Source organism: Dendrobates tinctorius, unplaced genomic scaffold, assembly GCF_039654945.1.
Source record: "Dendrobates tinctorius isolate UK_male_01 unplaced genomic scaffold, ASM3965494v1 ptg000063l, whole genome shotgun sequence".
Taxonomy (NCBI): Eukaryota; Metazoa; Chordata; class Amphibia; order Anura; family Dendrobatidae; genus Dendrobates; species Dendrobates tinctorius.
In genome coordinates, this window is record NW_027361731.1 from 9717154 (window position 1) to 9725160 (window position 8007).

The 8007-nt window shown below is 52.6% G+C and overlaps 1 protein-coding gene across 3 annotated transcripts in view; it reads right to left on the reverse strand.

The window, feature by feature from the left end:
* LOC141094278 (uncharacterized) overlaps positions 1-5087 on the reverse strand; it is a 32898-nt gene extending 27811 nt beyond the window's left edge. For 2 of the 3 annotated variants that reach the window (XM_073580114.1, XM_073580113.1), the window contains exon 1: positions 4977-5087. The gene's annotated coding sequence lies outside the window, so the exon portion shown is untranslated. Of the gene's footprint in view, positions 1-4767; positions 4890-4976 lie in introns of all 3 variants that reach the window. The other variant, XM_073580112.1, reaches the window with a different exon arrangement.
* Positions 5088-8007: the final 2920 nt, after the last annotated feature.

Genomic DNA, 8007 nt, shown 5'->3' on the forward strand with positions numbered 1-8007 from the left:
GCTGTGGAGCACTGGACCTCGGGTCTAGAGCTCACCACCCGCCAGGAGGTCCAGGAACTGTTTGTCACGGAGCAGTTCTTGTGGAACTGCCCAGAGGACCTCCAGCAGTTCCTACGTGACCGGAAACCAAAGGGGGCTTCTGCTACAGCCGCCCTGGCAGATGAGTATGCCAACAACAGGGCCTCTGAGCCGAAGAAGCCTGCCAGCAGCAGCACCTGGAGAGGGGGTAAGCCCAGTCCTGCCCCTGTCCCCCCAGCGTGCAAGGAGTGTACCCCCTGCTGCCCTCTCCAGGCCAGGAGCAGAACCCAGACGTTGTCATCATTGCAACCAGCCGGGACACTTTAAGGCTGCGTGTCCCCAGTGCCATAAGGCCCCATCCCTGTCCCAGAAACCGTCCACTGTTTTGTGTGCGGGAGGGGGTGGTGGGAGGTCCCTGGACAATTACCAACCCGTCACCATCGGCCGCTCAGCGGTCATGGGACTGCGGGACACAGGCGCTGAACGAACCCTGGTATGTCCTGAGGTGGTGTCCGCTCAAGACTTGGTGCCTGGGAAAACCCTTTCCATTTCCGGAACTGGAGGTGTTGAACCGGCGCTGCCCATCGCCAAGGTGTTTTTGGACTGGGGTGCCGGGAGGGGAATGCGGGAGGTGGGAGTAACGCCAAATATTCCTGCCAATGTGTTGCTTGGGACCAATTTGGGGCGGCTAGTGTCTCAGTATGTGGCCACTGAACCCCCAAGTCTGGCTCCCCAAAATGTCTTGACTCTACTGTGAATGCTAATGTTAATGTGTTGAATGTGCCTCCAACAGTGGAGGAGGGAGTGAAACCTGATGGTAAGCCATGCACTGACACTACACACACAGGGCTCACAGTGAGGACAGGTGAGAAGCCTGCAGGGGAGAGCTCAGAGGTGGAGGGAGGGGCTGCTATGGGCAGTGTAGGGCCCCTAAGTGAATCCAGCCTGCTGAGTCGAGGACCTCTGCAAAAAGAGGAACAGGCCATGGGGGGAGGGGGCATCCCGGGAGAGGAGCCACCAGGTAAGACCCCAGGGCAGGAGTTCCCCATATCCGGGATGTCAGGAGGCCAGGGAAGTCTGCCTGACCCGGAGACTTGGTCGGGGGCTGAGGGGAAGCAGGCGCTACCTGTGGTATCAGTAGTCGTGGCCGCTGTTACCAGGAGTAGGAGCGCCGGAGCCCAAGGAGCCTCGCGGAGGTCCGACGGTTCCCCTCTCTCCGACCAAGTGGCTGCCGAGTCAGACAGCGGCCAGGAGACAGATCCCGGGGAGCTGACAGAGGAGGTGGCAGTTTTGTCAATTCTTGCCACATCGAGTCAGGGATTTCAGGCAGCGTTGGAAGCTGACGCTAGCCTGAAAGCTCTCAAGGAGCAGGCGGCACAGCCTCCCCTGGAGTTCAACCACGAGCGAGTGGTCTGGGACCAGGGATGGCTGTACCGGGTAACGGTCCAGCAGGGTTCACCGGAGGCGTGGCCCAGGGGCCGACAGTTAGTGGTACCCTATCCGTTCAGGGCAGAATTGTTGCAGATCGCACACGAGATTCCCATGGCCGGACACCTAGGGATCGGTAAAACCAGGGCCAGGCTAGCTCAGCATTTCTACTGGCCAGGAATGAGGACCGAGGTGATTGCCTACTGCCGTTCGTGTGACACCTGTCAGTAACTCTGCCCATCATCGAAGAGCCTTTCTCAAGGGTGGCTGTGGATCTCATTGGACCTCTGTCCACTCCCAGCCGCTCCGGGAAATGCTTCATACTAACGGTAGTGGACTATGCCACCCGGTACCCGGAGGCGGTAGCTTTGTCGTCCATTCGGGCCGACAAAGTGGCCACTGCCTTACTGGAGATTTTCTCCAGAGTGGGGTTTCCCCAGGAAATGCTCACCGACCGAGGGACCCAGTTCATGTCGCAGCTGATGGAGTCTCTCTGTAAGCAGGTACAGGTGCAACATCTGGTAGCCAGCCCGTACCACCCACAGACCAATGGCCTGTGTGAGCGGTTCAATGGCACCTTAAAGCAGATGCTGAAGATGTTGGTCCACTCCCACGGGAGACTGGGAGCGGTATCTCCCACACCTGCTGTTTGCCTGCCGAGAGGTCCGACAGGCCTCAACAGGGTTCTCCCCCTTTGAGCTCCTGTACGGGCGACGTGTACGGGGGCCCCTTGCTCTGGTGAAGGAAGCATGGGAAGGGGATTTGGCTACCCCTGGAGTGTCGGTCATTGACTATGTCGTGCGCTTCCTGGACAGAATGACAGCCTTGACACGGCTGGTGCATGACAATATGGCCCAAGCCCAGGCTGACCAGAAGCGGTGGTACGACCAGAATGCTTATGAGCGGACCTACGAGGTGGGTCAAAAGGTGTGGGTACTGGTCCCCGTACCTCAAAACAAGCTTCAGGTGGCCTGGGAGGGTCCATACCTCGTGCACCAGCGGCTCAACGCTGCCACCTATCTGGTCACCCTGGACCACGCCCGTGGAAGGAGGAAGGCCTTCCACGTGAATATGATGAAGGCCCATCATGAGCGGGAGGCTTGTGCAAACCCAGTGTGCAACCTTCCCAAGGAAGGAGAGGTAGAAACCCACCTGGATCTGCTCACCCAAGCCAGGGCGGGTGGATCCATCGAGGATGTGGGGGTTGGCCACCAGCTCTCGGAGGAACAACGTTCCCAGCTGAGGGTCACCCTACACCCCTTTAGGGAGCTGTTCAGCAGCCTGCCCGGAAGGACTGAGACAGCCGTCCATGACGTGGACACCGGCAATCACCCCCCGATCTGGCGTTCAGCATATCGGGTCTCTCTTGAGGTGCAGCAGCACATGCGCCAAGAGATAGACGAGATGCTGAAGCTGGGGGTGATCCAAGTGTCCAATAGTGCGTTGGCTTCGCCTGTAGTCCTCGTCCCTAAAAAGGACTGAACTACGCGGTTCTGCGTGGACTACTGGGGGCTCAACGCTGTGACAGTCACCGATGCGTACCCAATGCCGCGCATCGATGACCTGCTCGATCGGCTGGCCGGGGCCAAGTACCTGACCATCATGGATCTGAGCAGGGGGTATTGGCAGATTCCCCTGACCCCTGGGGCACAGGAACGCTCTGCCTTTATCACCCCATTCGGACTGTACGAGTCCACGGTGATGCCATTCAGCATGAAGAATGCCCCTGCCACTTTTCAGAGGATGGTCAACACGCTGCTCGAAGGACTGGAAGGGTATGCGACTAAGTACCTAGACGACATCGCCATCTTCAGTCCCACCTGGGAAGATCACCTAGAGCACCTGGCGCAGGTGCTCAGGCGGATCCAGCGAGCAGGCTTGACCATTAAGCCCGAAAAGTGCCAGCTGGGTATGAGTGAGGTCCACTACCTGGGGCACTGGGTAGGTGGGGGAGCTCTGAAGCCAGAGCACGGGAAGGTGGATGCCATCGCATCCTTGCCCACCCCCAGGACCAAGAAGCAGGTGATGTCCTTCTTGGGGACAGCCAGGTATTATAGGTGGTTTGTTCCACACGATAGTGCCCTGGCCAAGCCCCTGACGGACCTCACCAAGAAGAGGCTGCCCGTCACAGTCGACTGGACAGTCGCCTGCGAGACAGCTTTCCAGGCACTCAAGACCGCCCTTTCTAGTTCTCCTGTACTACAGGCAGCCGACTTCACACAGCTGTTCGTAGTGCAGACCGATGCCAGCGACTTCGGCCTCGGTGCTGTGCTCAGCCAGGTCGACACTACGGGCCATGAACACCCCGTTCTGTACCTGAGTTGGAAGCTCCTGCCGAGGGAAGTGGCCTATTCCACGATGGAGAAGGAATGTCTGGCAATTGTGTGGTAAGTATAGCGTGGCACTACCGCAGGGTGCACAAGTAGGTTACCCAGACCCAAATGAATAATAAATAGTAACTTGGCACTCAACTTGAATGATCCTTTTTGAAAGAAAATTTTATTATGTGCAGTCTCAGAAATGTTTCGGCCCACAACAGGCCTTCATCGGTCTGCTGTATCAGATATGAGACAGAGATATAAAACAATCATAACAAGTCCTCATATGCAATGCATAGATGACAAGTACGTAATATCCAGTCACAAAAAAAGAAAAAAAAACACAAAATCATCGAGATTACACATAAAAAATACATCATATAACATAATGACCAAATAGCACAAAGAACCAGGTGGAGAGAAAAAAAGGTGATTATTAAAAAGGTGGCCTACCCGACTGATGTCACAGTGTGGTGACTAAATGCAGGTCCAAAATTTCGTATATATTGATTCCTAAATAGGTAAGTGCAGCGAGGTAAGATAATTGTGGTTCATAGTAATCAAGGTCTTAAAGAGACTGATAGTCTAAATATACCTGCTATCAAGGTTGGTGCAGGTGTGCACTGTGCACTCACTTGATACTGTTTGCGTATGGGCTATAATATAAGTAAAGATAACATTAAGAAATATACAACGGTGGGCAAAATGATAAGGGCTCGTGGGTAATATATACCTGGTAAACTAGCCAGACTCAATATATATTGATTTTGGTGCGGTATCTAACTCCTTGGATTCAAATTAGGATGATGCACATTGTGGGATGCTTGGCCTGAAATAGTCAGGAGAGGGTAAAGATAAAATATACCTGCTTTTTTCTTTTTCTTTATAATGCTTTAAGTTTCAATGCCCATAAAGGGCTAATAATAAGACAGCGTGCATCACAATAAGAACTGAGCATGGCAGTATCAGTAAACGGAAGACAGGCTGACACATCACTGCTTACCATGGAAGACAGGCGTTTGATATGAAAGACTAAGTGCTCTTCAACCAGAGGTCCATCCAGGACTGTAGCTGAGAGGGAGCACAAGATAAGCGGTGTAATCAATGGAGTGGTATCCCCTAAAGCTGTAATACAGCAGGAGCACAGGTAAATACTAGTAACAGCAGTGGTGGTGAAAAAGAAAGGGCGTGCTATTAATCAGGAACGCTTACCTAGTGGAGGTCGGTTGGGGTGTGTAGATCAAGACGCGGTATCCACCGCTTGTATGACAGCTCAAATAGCCATAACCGGCATGTTTATATGCTGGTGAGGCGGGACTAAGAGCGCGCCGACCGGAAGTAGTAAACCGGAAGTGCCCGGCTGAACATGTCAATCAACATTGCCCTGTGTGTTCAGTCATAGAAAGAATAGGAGCAGACGTGCTCCAATAGAATGAGTGAAACAGGGTCACATGTCAGGAATGGGAGGGGCAATGGGACTCACACTGTCAATAGCATTGCCCTATGTGTTCAGTAATGGAGAGAATAGGAGTAGATGTGCTCCAATAGACTGAGTGAAGCAGGGTCACATGTGAGAAATGGGAGGGGTAACCGGACTCCATGTCAGGGCTGGCAAGTGGCCCATAGTTATAAAGGGAATAATGTGACGTTCATGTTAAAGAAGAACAGCCCTGTCAAATAAAGCGGGTTTAGTGAGGAGAAATATCAAATTCTGGATATATTTGTAAATCATTAGTTAGGATATGTAATAGAGAGAGGCTAGGTATACCAGGTCAGGTAAGAGAGTAATAAGTGGTGGGATATAAGCTGAATCTATCACAATATATCATATGAACCTACCCATCACATTTATAGTATAGAAAAGAATAGTAAAGTGAATTGCTGATAATCGTAGTCGGGTGAGATTGGTGGTGCAGTGAAGTCCAGATGGACGTGACCCGTGAAGGTAATAGATTTGTTATCAGTAGAGACGACTCTAAAATAGAGGAAAAAAAAACAGTATTAATATTCATGATGGCAATTATATAATCCTAGGAAATAAAGGTATAGACGCTTCTATAACCCTCTGAAAATCAAGAAAAACCATGATTACTGTAAAGATAACACACATTATTATACAATAAAGTCACATTACAGATAACAAATCATATTCCCTATATAACCCCTTAGGGGCCAATGTTTGCAGCTCATGTATCCAGAACGATTCCCTCCGTTTTAAAGTCCTAATGCGGTCTCCTCCGCATCTGGGGATGGGGATGTGTTCAATGACTTGGAACCTGAGCTGCGTGACTGTAACGTCCGTCTGCGGGTCTGGGCTGCAGCCAGACAACACCCCGAGAAACACTGATACCCTTTACCCCTATACAGGGATCTGGATTTACAACAGAGCCCAGGAGGCGCTGTCTGAATATGAGCAGCGGCCAGAGCAGGACGGTCGTCAGAGGGAAGTACAAAAACGGCAGGCAATAACAGAGTCAATTTCAGGCCAAGGTCAGAGTCAAAAACCAGGAGGGCGGCAGAGGTACAGAATCGTTAGGAAGTAGCAGAGTCAGAATATCCAGGCCAAGGTCACAAACCAGGAGAGTAGCAGAAGTACAGAATCGTCAGGCAAAAGAGGGGTCACAAATCCAGGCTGAGGTCAGAGTCAAACAGAAATCAATCACTAAGTAACACACAGGGGAACCAAGAATATATCCGGCGGCTTGCAAGCCCAGTCCCAAGGTATTTGATGGATCAGGTCATCCCTCACAGGTTCCTGGACTGGTGATGTCATTAGGGCCGCCCCCAGGACCAGGCCAGATGGTGATGCAGTAACCCCCTGATGACTGACAGAGGGGCGGAGCCTGCGCCCACCAGATGCCTGCGCAGGAGCCACTTCTCTGTCACCACCATAACTCACGGGTGGACCACGGCGCCTCCCAGTGGCTGAGGCAGGAACAGCCGTCCCCGAGTCTGACGGTGAAGTGGCGGTCCGGCGCCTCCTAGTGGCCGTGACCGGAACAGCAGGCCTCAAATCCAACGGTGACGTGACGGACCGGCGCCTCCTAGTGGCTAAAGCTGGGACCATAGGCCCTGAGTCTGACGGCGACATAATAGAACCACGGCGCCTCCCAGTGGCCGAGGCAGGAACAGCCGTCCCCGAGTCTGACGGCGAAGTGGCGGTCCGGCGCCTCCTAGTGGCTGCGACCGGAACAGCAGGTCCCAAATCTGACGGAGACGTGACAGTACCCCCCCTTCCAAGAGGGGCCACCGGACCCTCAAAACCTGGTTTGTCAGGGTGAAGGAGGTGAAACCTTCTAATTAGTGCTTTTGCATGGATGTCCCTCGCAGGGATCCAGGACCTCTCCTCCGGGCCGTAGCCCTTCCAGTGTACCAGATACTGTACGGACCCTCTTACAAGGCGGGAGTCAAGGACACCCTGGACTTCATACTCCAAGGACCCTCCGACCGAAACGGGAGGAGGAGGGGACGGGACAGGGTGAATTGGGGAGCGATACAACTTGAGGAGAGACTTGTGGAAGACATTGGGTAATTTGAAAGACTGAGGGAGTTTTAAACAGAAGGCCACCGGGTTAATCACCTCTATAATCTCGTATGGACCAATAAATCTGTGACCCAGTTTGGCAGATGGTACTTTAAGCTTGATGTTTTTGGTGGAGAGCCAAACCTTGTCTCCAACTCCCAGGTGTGGTCCTTTGGATCGCCGTTTGTTCGCTGCCGAGGTCTGTCTAACCTGGGCCCCTTTCAAGTTAGAGTTTACCTCAGACCAAATGGTTTTTAAACGATGTATATTTTTCTCTACCCCAGGAAGCTCCGACAGTCTGGCCGAGAATGAGCCAAAGCGCGGATGCAGCCCGTGGTTGCAGAAAAAGGGGGTAGACTTAATGGAGTCCTGATACTGATTATTTAGGGCAAACTCGGCTAGTGGCAGATGTTCTGCCCAATCGGACCGGTGTTCTGAGACGTAGCAACGAAGGTATTGATCCAGAGCCTGGTTGACACGTTCGGTTTGACTATTGGTTTCAGGGTGGTAAGCCGAGGAAAAAGATAGCTCAATACCAATGCGTTTACAGAACGCCCTCCAGAACTTTGACACGAATTGGGTACCCCTGTCAGACACAATATTGACCGGGGCACCGTGTAAACGTACCACATGTACAATAAACAGTTTACTCAACGTTTCCGAGTTAGGTAACCCCGACGGGGACAAAATGACATTGTTTACTGAACCTGTCCACCTCCA